The sequence below is a fragment of the Montipora capricornis genome, chromosome 10 (assembly GCF_036669925.1).
Source record: "Montipora capricornis isolate CH-2021 chromosome 10, ASM3666992v2, whole genome shotgun sequence".
Classification (NCBI taxonomy): domain Eukaryota; kingdom Metazoa; phylum Cnidaria; class Anthozoa; order Scleractinia; family Acroporidae; genus Montipora; species Montipora capricornis.
Window position 1 is genome coordinate 60,314,571 of NC_090892.1, and position 7,553 is coordinate 60,322,123.

Genomic DNA, 7,553 nt, shown 5'->3' on the forward strand with positions numbered 1-7,553 from the left:
TCTACATTTAGCCAAAAGTTACATTAGTCAATACAGTTCTGAAAACATAGTACAAGCACACTTATAAACAGATTGCAAATTAAGGTACAGAGCCCATGCACAAATCCCACTCCTTATTAAATTTGTCCATGTTATCAATATTAACACTTCAAGTGCCCAAGTCATGAGAATTTTTATTTCCCTGTTTGAAAGTCCTTATTAAAAAGTGAACTTTTGCGAAAGAATTTTTCGATTGAACAAAACGCGAATTTTCTGCGATTTTTAAAATACTACTTTTGTTTGGTACACCCCCTCTGCTGGTCAGGATTTCATAGGCTCGTTTTGTGACGTAGATTAAGGAACGCTTGTTGGCGTTGGTCTTAGTGTGGTACTGAAGTGATGAACGCAAAAGTATCGCTGTGTGGTCGTTTCCAGTATTTCTCAGTGAACAAAAAATTATATTATGGCTATGTCTATCATCGAGGAAAGTGCTTCTGAATCCGCAAGCGAATACAGCAGCGAAACTGAGGATTTTCAAGTAGAGTTTGAGGCGACCAGTTGCGGTCTCATGAGTCATCCAGCGATTAAGCTAATCCTAGTTTAGCGTAAATTTTGATTGCTATTTCTTTACCGCTGAAGGAGGGTTTGCCACAAAACTGGGCCCAATAAGGTTATAAGTTACAAATTTCTTTTCCTTAAACCTTAATCTTGTAAAAATCCTTCTTTGACGGTAATTAAATAACAATTAAAATTTCCACTAATCCAGGATTAGCTTAATCGGTCTTTGAACAACTGGGCCCAGAACTACATGGAACCCTACGCAGAAGAACCATTGGCAGACGAGGAATGGCTACAAAATTACAGAAAAGAACAAGAGGGTAAAGAAGATCTCGAGGGGAAGTTAAAGCTACGCATAGATAATGCTGTTCCTGTAAGCGACTGGTGAGTTTGCTTTCATTCGTATCACATTGTCGTATTTTACACAGCAACACGAAAACTTGATCATGTTTTCCTTTTAGGTGTTCCTGTCTTCAGTGTAACCGTGATCTACTTGCAAATATTAGCGAATTTTATTGTTGCAAAGCACCTGAAGACTGCGTTGAAGCTATGACATGTGATCTTGTTCATAAAGATCTCGCATGCAGAAGGAAAAACGTTGAGATGTGTCACAGAGCATCCTGGCTTTAGGCCAGTGTGGCTAGAGAAAGCCAGGAGTTTTAACATCATACCCTGTAATAAACATCTGCCAAAAGTTATCCTATTCGTAGCTTCATCCTTTCAGTATTTTCCAGACCCACATCAATAATTCTATTTCAGTAGTGTCCACGAAGTGTTCTTTAATATGAATCTTCGGTTTTGGGTTGAGTACCAGTAAGTGCATGGTGCAGTTCTTTGTTCCCTTTCTATGTTGTAACGTTCAGATTCAATGGATGAGTGTGTGAAAACAGAAACTGATAAGATGATACAAAACATGAAGAATATGTGTTGAGATGAGAAAGACAGAGCTCGAGGGAAGGTATAGGTGTTTTCAATCCTTTCGGGGGATTGATTGCTGCATTAAAGTCTGTAGAGTGCATATTCAACCCAGGTAAAATGAAGATTGCCAATTTAACCTAGGTAAAAACTGATTCAGCCCTTCCTCTCCTCACCCCCCTCCTTATCAATGCTGCTAGGAATACAAAATATAACAATGCTAAAAACTTGAACAGTCAACATTGAAAAGGGGTGAGGGAGGGAGAAAGTGGAAAATTTTGGAGTTCTAGATCCGGCGGGTATAGGGCCGTGCACCGGTGGCTCAGTTGGTTGATCACCGGGCTGTCATGCAGGAGGTCGTGAGTTCGAATCCGCCCGGACCGACACTCGGGGTCTTTAAATGACTGAGAAGAAAGTGCTGCCTTTGTAATTACATTCGCACATGGTTCGACTTTCAAGTCTTCTCGGATAAGGACTATAAACCGTAGGCCTCGTCTCACAGATTTCTTCCATGTTCATAAGTCCCCTGTGGGACGTTCAAGAACCCACACACTATTCGAGAAGAGTAGGGGATGAAGTTCCCGGTGTTCTGGCTGTCCTTTGTCATTTATGGGTGGGTGGGTATAGCATGACCACATCAGCTGAATAGCTGCCAGAAACTTCAACCTGCTCAAACAAATAACAAACAAACAATAGAATTGTTGAAAGGTTTTTTTTAACGGGAGTGTCTACCAATTTTGCCAGTTGTTGTAGCTCCCAACCCGGGCTTCGTTCTCTCAAGCATGTTCAGCTTTGATAACCTCGAGACACTGATAAAAGTGATGTAACATGCGAATGCTGGTGCATGGACGAATGAGAGATCCATTTGACTTTGATTTAAAGGAACAACCTCTTACCTCTAACAAAGTCCTCTGTGTAACAAACGCTAATTTTTGCCAGTGCCCAACTTACAATAACATGCCCCTGAAAGGACGCTGATATAGAGGATGAGGGTCAAGTCGTCATTTGCCATCAATCGTGCACATGGCCGCGCGAGGATACGAATTTTATCTTCGAGTGCTGAAAGTATCTCTCACTCGTTCGCTTCGCTCACTCGTGAGAGATACTTTCAGCACGAGAAGATAAAATTCGTATCTCCAAGCGGTCATGTAATGTTCTGTTTATTATATAGATATTAATGAAATGTCCAGATTCAAAACAACTTGTTCACAATGATATGTTCACTGCGCGCGGTGAAGATATTATTTTTTGGTAAAAGGAGAAATCCTGGTATTTCATCAGTATCTATATAATATACACGGATACATTGACATTTTTAACAAAACTTCCCGGGCCTTTGGGGGTTCGTTAAATCGACTTTTCACAGTTTTAAATCTTTTCAATACACCTTATTCGCTTGCAGATTTTGATAATGCTCAAAAGAGATTTTCTTTCAAAGTTGGACGTTTTTATGTTCTATTTGCCGTTTTAATTAATGAAAAAGACCGGCAAAGGATCCAATTTCTGTAGTATCATCACTTCATCGGTATTACGTAAACAAAACGTACCAACAAGTAAGGTCTTTAAAGGATCACCCTCCCCGCCGCCTCTTAGACAACTCCAACTTTAACGCTTACATGCAAAGTTTATTGACCAACAAATCTCGTCCTCTGTATCATGGCTTTATTCGTTGCCCTGGTTTCCATACTTGCCAAGCGAATATTCATTTCCTTGTTTTCAAATGCTATGAATGTCTTTAGCTGATTTTGTGCCTAATCTAATCATCACTGGGTTACTTTCTTTTTCCAGGAAGAATGTGCGAGCTTGAAGCGCAGACTGGATAAGGAAAAGAAAAACGTTTTGTATGGAGCGGCAGATGAAATCCTTGTGGGATTAGCCTTCAATTCCCAGTTAGCTTTGTAGCCTCACTCGTATTTCATATAACACGTGTATCTGATATTAGACAAGGAGATGACCTCTGGCGATCGCATTGTACATACCGTATGATTAAACACTGGAAGCTCCTGTTCTTGACTCCTTGTTACGCGCCTTCAATAACAACATATGTTGTCAGAAGTGAGGATTTCAAAGTAGCAAGTCTACCTTCACAAAATTTCGCGTGAATGCCCAAAACTGCAGATACTAGGGCAGGAACAAAAACGGTGGAAACAAACACGCCAAGTATTCCAAGCACGTCATTGTAATGACAGAGGAAACAACTTCTTCGCAGGGTTTACTCCACACGAGCCATCAACAAGGTCCGACGATGGCCACGGCAGCTACAAATTTAAGTATTCCTCCTCCAGTATATTTCAATCCGAAAACAGATGACTGGAATGGATTTCGCGCTATGAGTTATTCGAAACAGCCTCACAAAGCGATGGGTTGTCAGATAAAGTGCGAATTAATACCCTATTATATGTCATGGGAAATAACGCCGTCGATGTCTATCAGAGCTTCAAGTTATCGAGCGATAACACAACGTTTGAAAACGTAAAACAGAAATTTAAGGATCACTTTAAAGGGAAAGTTACATTAGTCTTCGAAAGAACGCAGTTCGTTCGACGCTTACAGCAAGACAAAGAACCGGTCATGGCCTTCATAGAGGATCTTCAAAAACGAGCCGATCTCTGTGCTTTTGGGGAACTTCGAGACCAGATGGTTCGCACGCAAGTAGTAGCTGGATTACGTGATTCTCAACTCAGGTGACGATTGATGGCAAATGACGACTTGACCCTCGATCAGGTGATTGCACAAGCCAAATCAGCAGAAATCACAAAAGGATCAGATTCTTCAAAACAACGCAAGCACAAGCGTTGACGTATCGGAAGTTCATGACAAGAAATTTCAACAACCCAAACAGAGTTATCCGAAAACAAAGAAGAAGTCCTCAGCGAAAACACAAACACAGAAGCCTTGCTACAAATGCGGCACTCAGCCAAGTCATCCTCCTTATCGTTGTCCAGCCAAAGATGCTACGTGCAACTTATGCAAGAAGAAGGGACACTACGCAAAAGTATGCAAATCTTCGAAACGCATTCACAGAGTAGATAACGAATCTGATGATGACATATCGGTAATGACTATTGGCACATCTGTCAACACAATTGGAAACAGCAAGAAATGGCAAACAAGTTTGGTAATCGGAAAAGCGACAATCAGTTTCAAAATCGATACTGGCGCTGACGTAACTGTCATTCCCGAGGATCTTTTCCACCAACACCGTTTAGGCCGACTTCATGGCACTTCCAAAAAGTTATACGCGGCTGATCAAACAGGGCTTCGAGTAGTCGGCACCATTCGTAAAGATATCTCACTAGGTGACACTTGCGTGACCGAAGATATGAATGTCGTCAAAGGTTTAAAAGAGCATCTTCTTGGACGACCAGCCATTGAAAAATTAAATTTAATCGCCAGGATAAACGGTATCCAAGGCCAGTGTTTTGAAGAACAGATCAAAGCAAAGTACCCGCAGCTTTTCCATGGACTCGGAGAACTGGACGGAGAATATGAAATCCGGTTGAAGCCAAACGCCAAAACATTCGTCATAACTACTCCCAGACGCATCCCTTTGCCTATGAAGACCAAAGTGAAAGCGGAACTGGCAAGAATGGAAAAACTTGGGGTTATCAGGAAAGTCGAGCAGCCAACAGAGTGGTGCGCAGGGATGGTCACAGTCCCTAAGCCAAACGAGATCTGACGAAGCTAAATGACGGCGTATGTAGGGAAACATACCCTCTTCCGAAGATTGACTCCCTCTTTGGAGAGATCGGAGATTCCACGCTATTCACGAAGCTAGATGCAAATTCAGGCTTCTGGCAGGAAAACTGGCAGAAAATTCTCAACTTCTTACCACGTTTCTGACCCCCCTCGGTAGATATTGCCTCCAACGATTTCCCTTTGGTTTGAAATCAGCACCTGAACGATTCCAGAAGAGAATGCTGACCGAGTTAGAGGGCCTGGAAGGTGTAATTTGCATCATGGATGATGGTTCGCGGGCCACACGCTAAGCGCCCAGTGGATTGGTCCAGACAGAGATAAGACAGCAGCAATTGAAAAGATGGAAAGCCCACAGAATGTTCCCGAGCTAAGAAGATTTCTCGGAATGATAAATCATCAGCAGAAGTTTATCAAAAATCTCTCGGATAAAACAAGTCCACTTCGAGATCTCCTTTCGAGCAAAAATAAATGGCACTGGGGCCCGGCGCAAGAAACCGCCTTTCAACGTCTGAAGAACGACATGAGCCAAGCACCAGTTCTTGCTCACTACTGTCCAGAAAAGGATACCATAGTCTCCGCCGATGCCTCATCATATGGATTAGGCGCGGCGCTGTTCAAAGTTCTAGTCGATGGCTCCACAAACGCTACAGCATATGCTTCAAGATCTTTGACTTCCACAGAACAAAGATATACACAGATAGAAAAGGAAGCCCTGGTAACTACATGGGCATCAGACTACATCCTCAGAAAAGAGTTCAAAATCGAAACAGACCACAAACCGCTAATACCACTGTTGGGGTCAAAATGTCTTCAAGACCTGCCTCCCAGGATTCAAAGATTCCGGATGCGACTCATGCGCTATTCATACCAAATAGTTCATGTCCCTGGAAAAGACCTCACTGCTGCTGATACCCTATCAAGAGCTCCACTTCATCGAAGTCTCTCGAAAGAAGAGACTAAACTCAACGAGGAACTGAACCTGTATGTATCACATGTTATTGAGAGCCTGCCTGCCTGCCACTGAACGCCGTCTGCAGGAAGTACGTTCTCATCAAGACGAAGACGAAATTTGCCTAAAGCTAAAAGAATTCTGCAGAGAGGGTTGGCCGGAGAAACATAAAGTGAACGATGCGCTCCAACCCTACTGGCAATGTAAGGGAGAAATTACCGTCCAACAAGGCATTCTGATGAAAGCTGACAAGGTCATCATTCCCTCTGCATTAAGACTCGAAGTGCTGAACAAGATACATACTGGACACCAGGGCATCAAAAAGTGCCGGGAGGGAGCAAAGCGCGAAGTGTGGTGGCCAGGACTCAGCAGACAAATTGAGGAACTCGTTAAGGAGTGCCCCACCTGTATAAAGACTAGAAGAAACCATGCAGAGCCGATGATTCCTTCGAGACTACCCGAGCGGCCGTGGCAAAAGGTCGGAACTGATTTATTCGATTGGAAAGGACAGGAGTTCGTCCTTGTGGTAGATTACCTTTCAAGATACTGTGAGATTGGTGTATTACGCAAATCAACATCACAGGAAGTGATCGATCACCTTAAAGCAGTCTTCGCACGTCATGGGATTCCAGAAACCGTTGTCTCTGATAATGGACCACAATATTCCTCAGCGGAATTTTCAAGGTTTGCTCATGAATGGGGATTTACGCAAACCACAAGCAGTCCGAAGTACCCTGAAAGCAACGGCGAAGCCGAACGTATGGTCCAAACTATGAAGAACCTTCTTACCAAGGCCAAAGATCAGTACGAAGCCATGCTTGCGTACAGAGCCACTCCACTGGAGAACGGTTACAGCCCAGCTGAATTGAGCATGGGAAGGAGATTGCGCACAACCTTGCCTGCGATTCCGACCAAACTGGCACCCAAATGGGTGAAACTGAGAAACTGAGAGAACAGGAAGACCAAATCAAGGCAAAACAAACGAACCGGTACAACAAGCGTCACGCAGCTAGAGAGCTAAGTCCTCTTGCAACTGGTGACAGAGTCTATATCCCAGACAGAAAAGAGAATGCAGTTGTTGTAAACCAAAGTTCCAAGCCTCGTTCCTATTTTGTCGAGACCGATAGTAATGCAGTTGTATGAAGGAACAGGCAGCATTTGACTCCAAATCCAAAAGAAATGATCTCATCACAAAACCCCTCTCCAGCCCCAGCCGTCACATCAAAAGAGCTGGTTTTAGAGACCAAACCTAAACAATCGTGCGGTTCAACTCCCGTTACCACTACTCGTTCCGGGAGACACATGAACCCTCCTAAGAGACTAGGTTTCAACTAGAACTATATATATACTTAAGAACTATATATTTCAGAACTATTCAAGATTTAAATGTCTAGAAAGGGGGATGTGGGATTAGCTTTCAATTCCCAGTTAGCTTTGTAGCCTCGCTCGTATT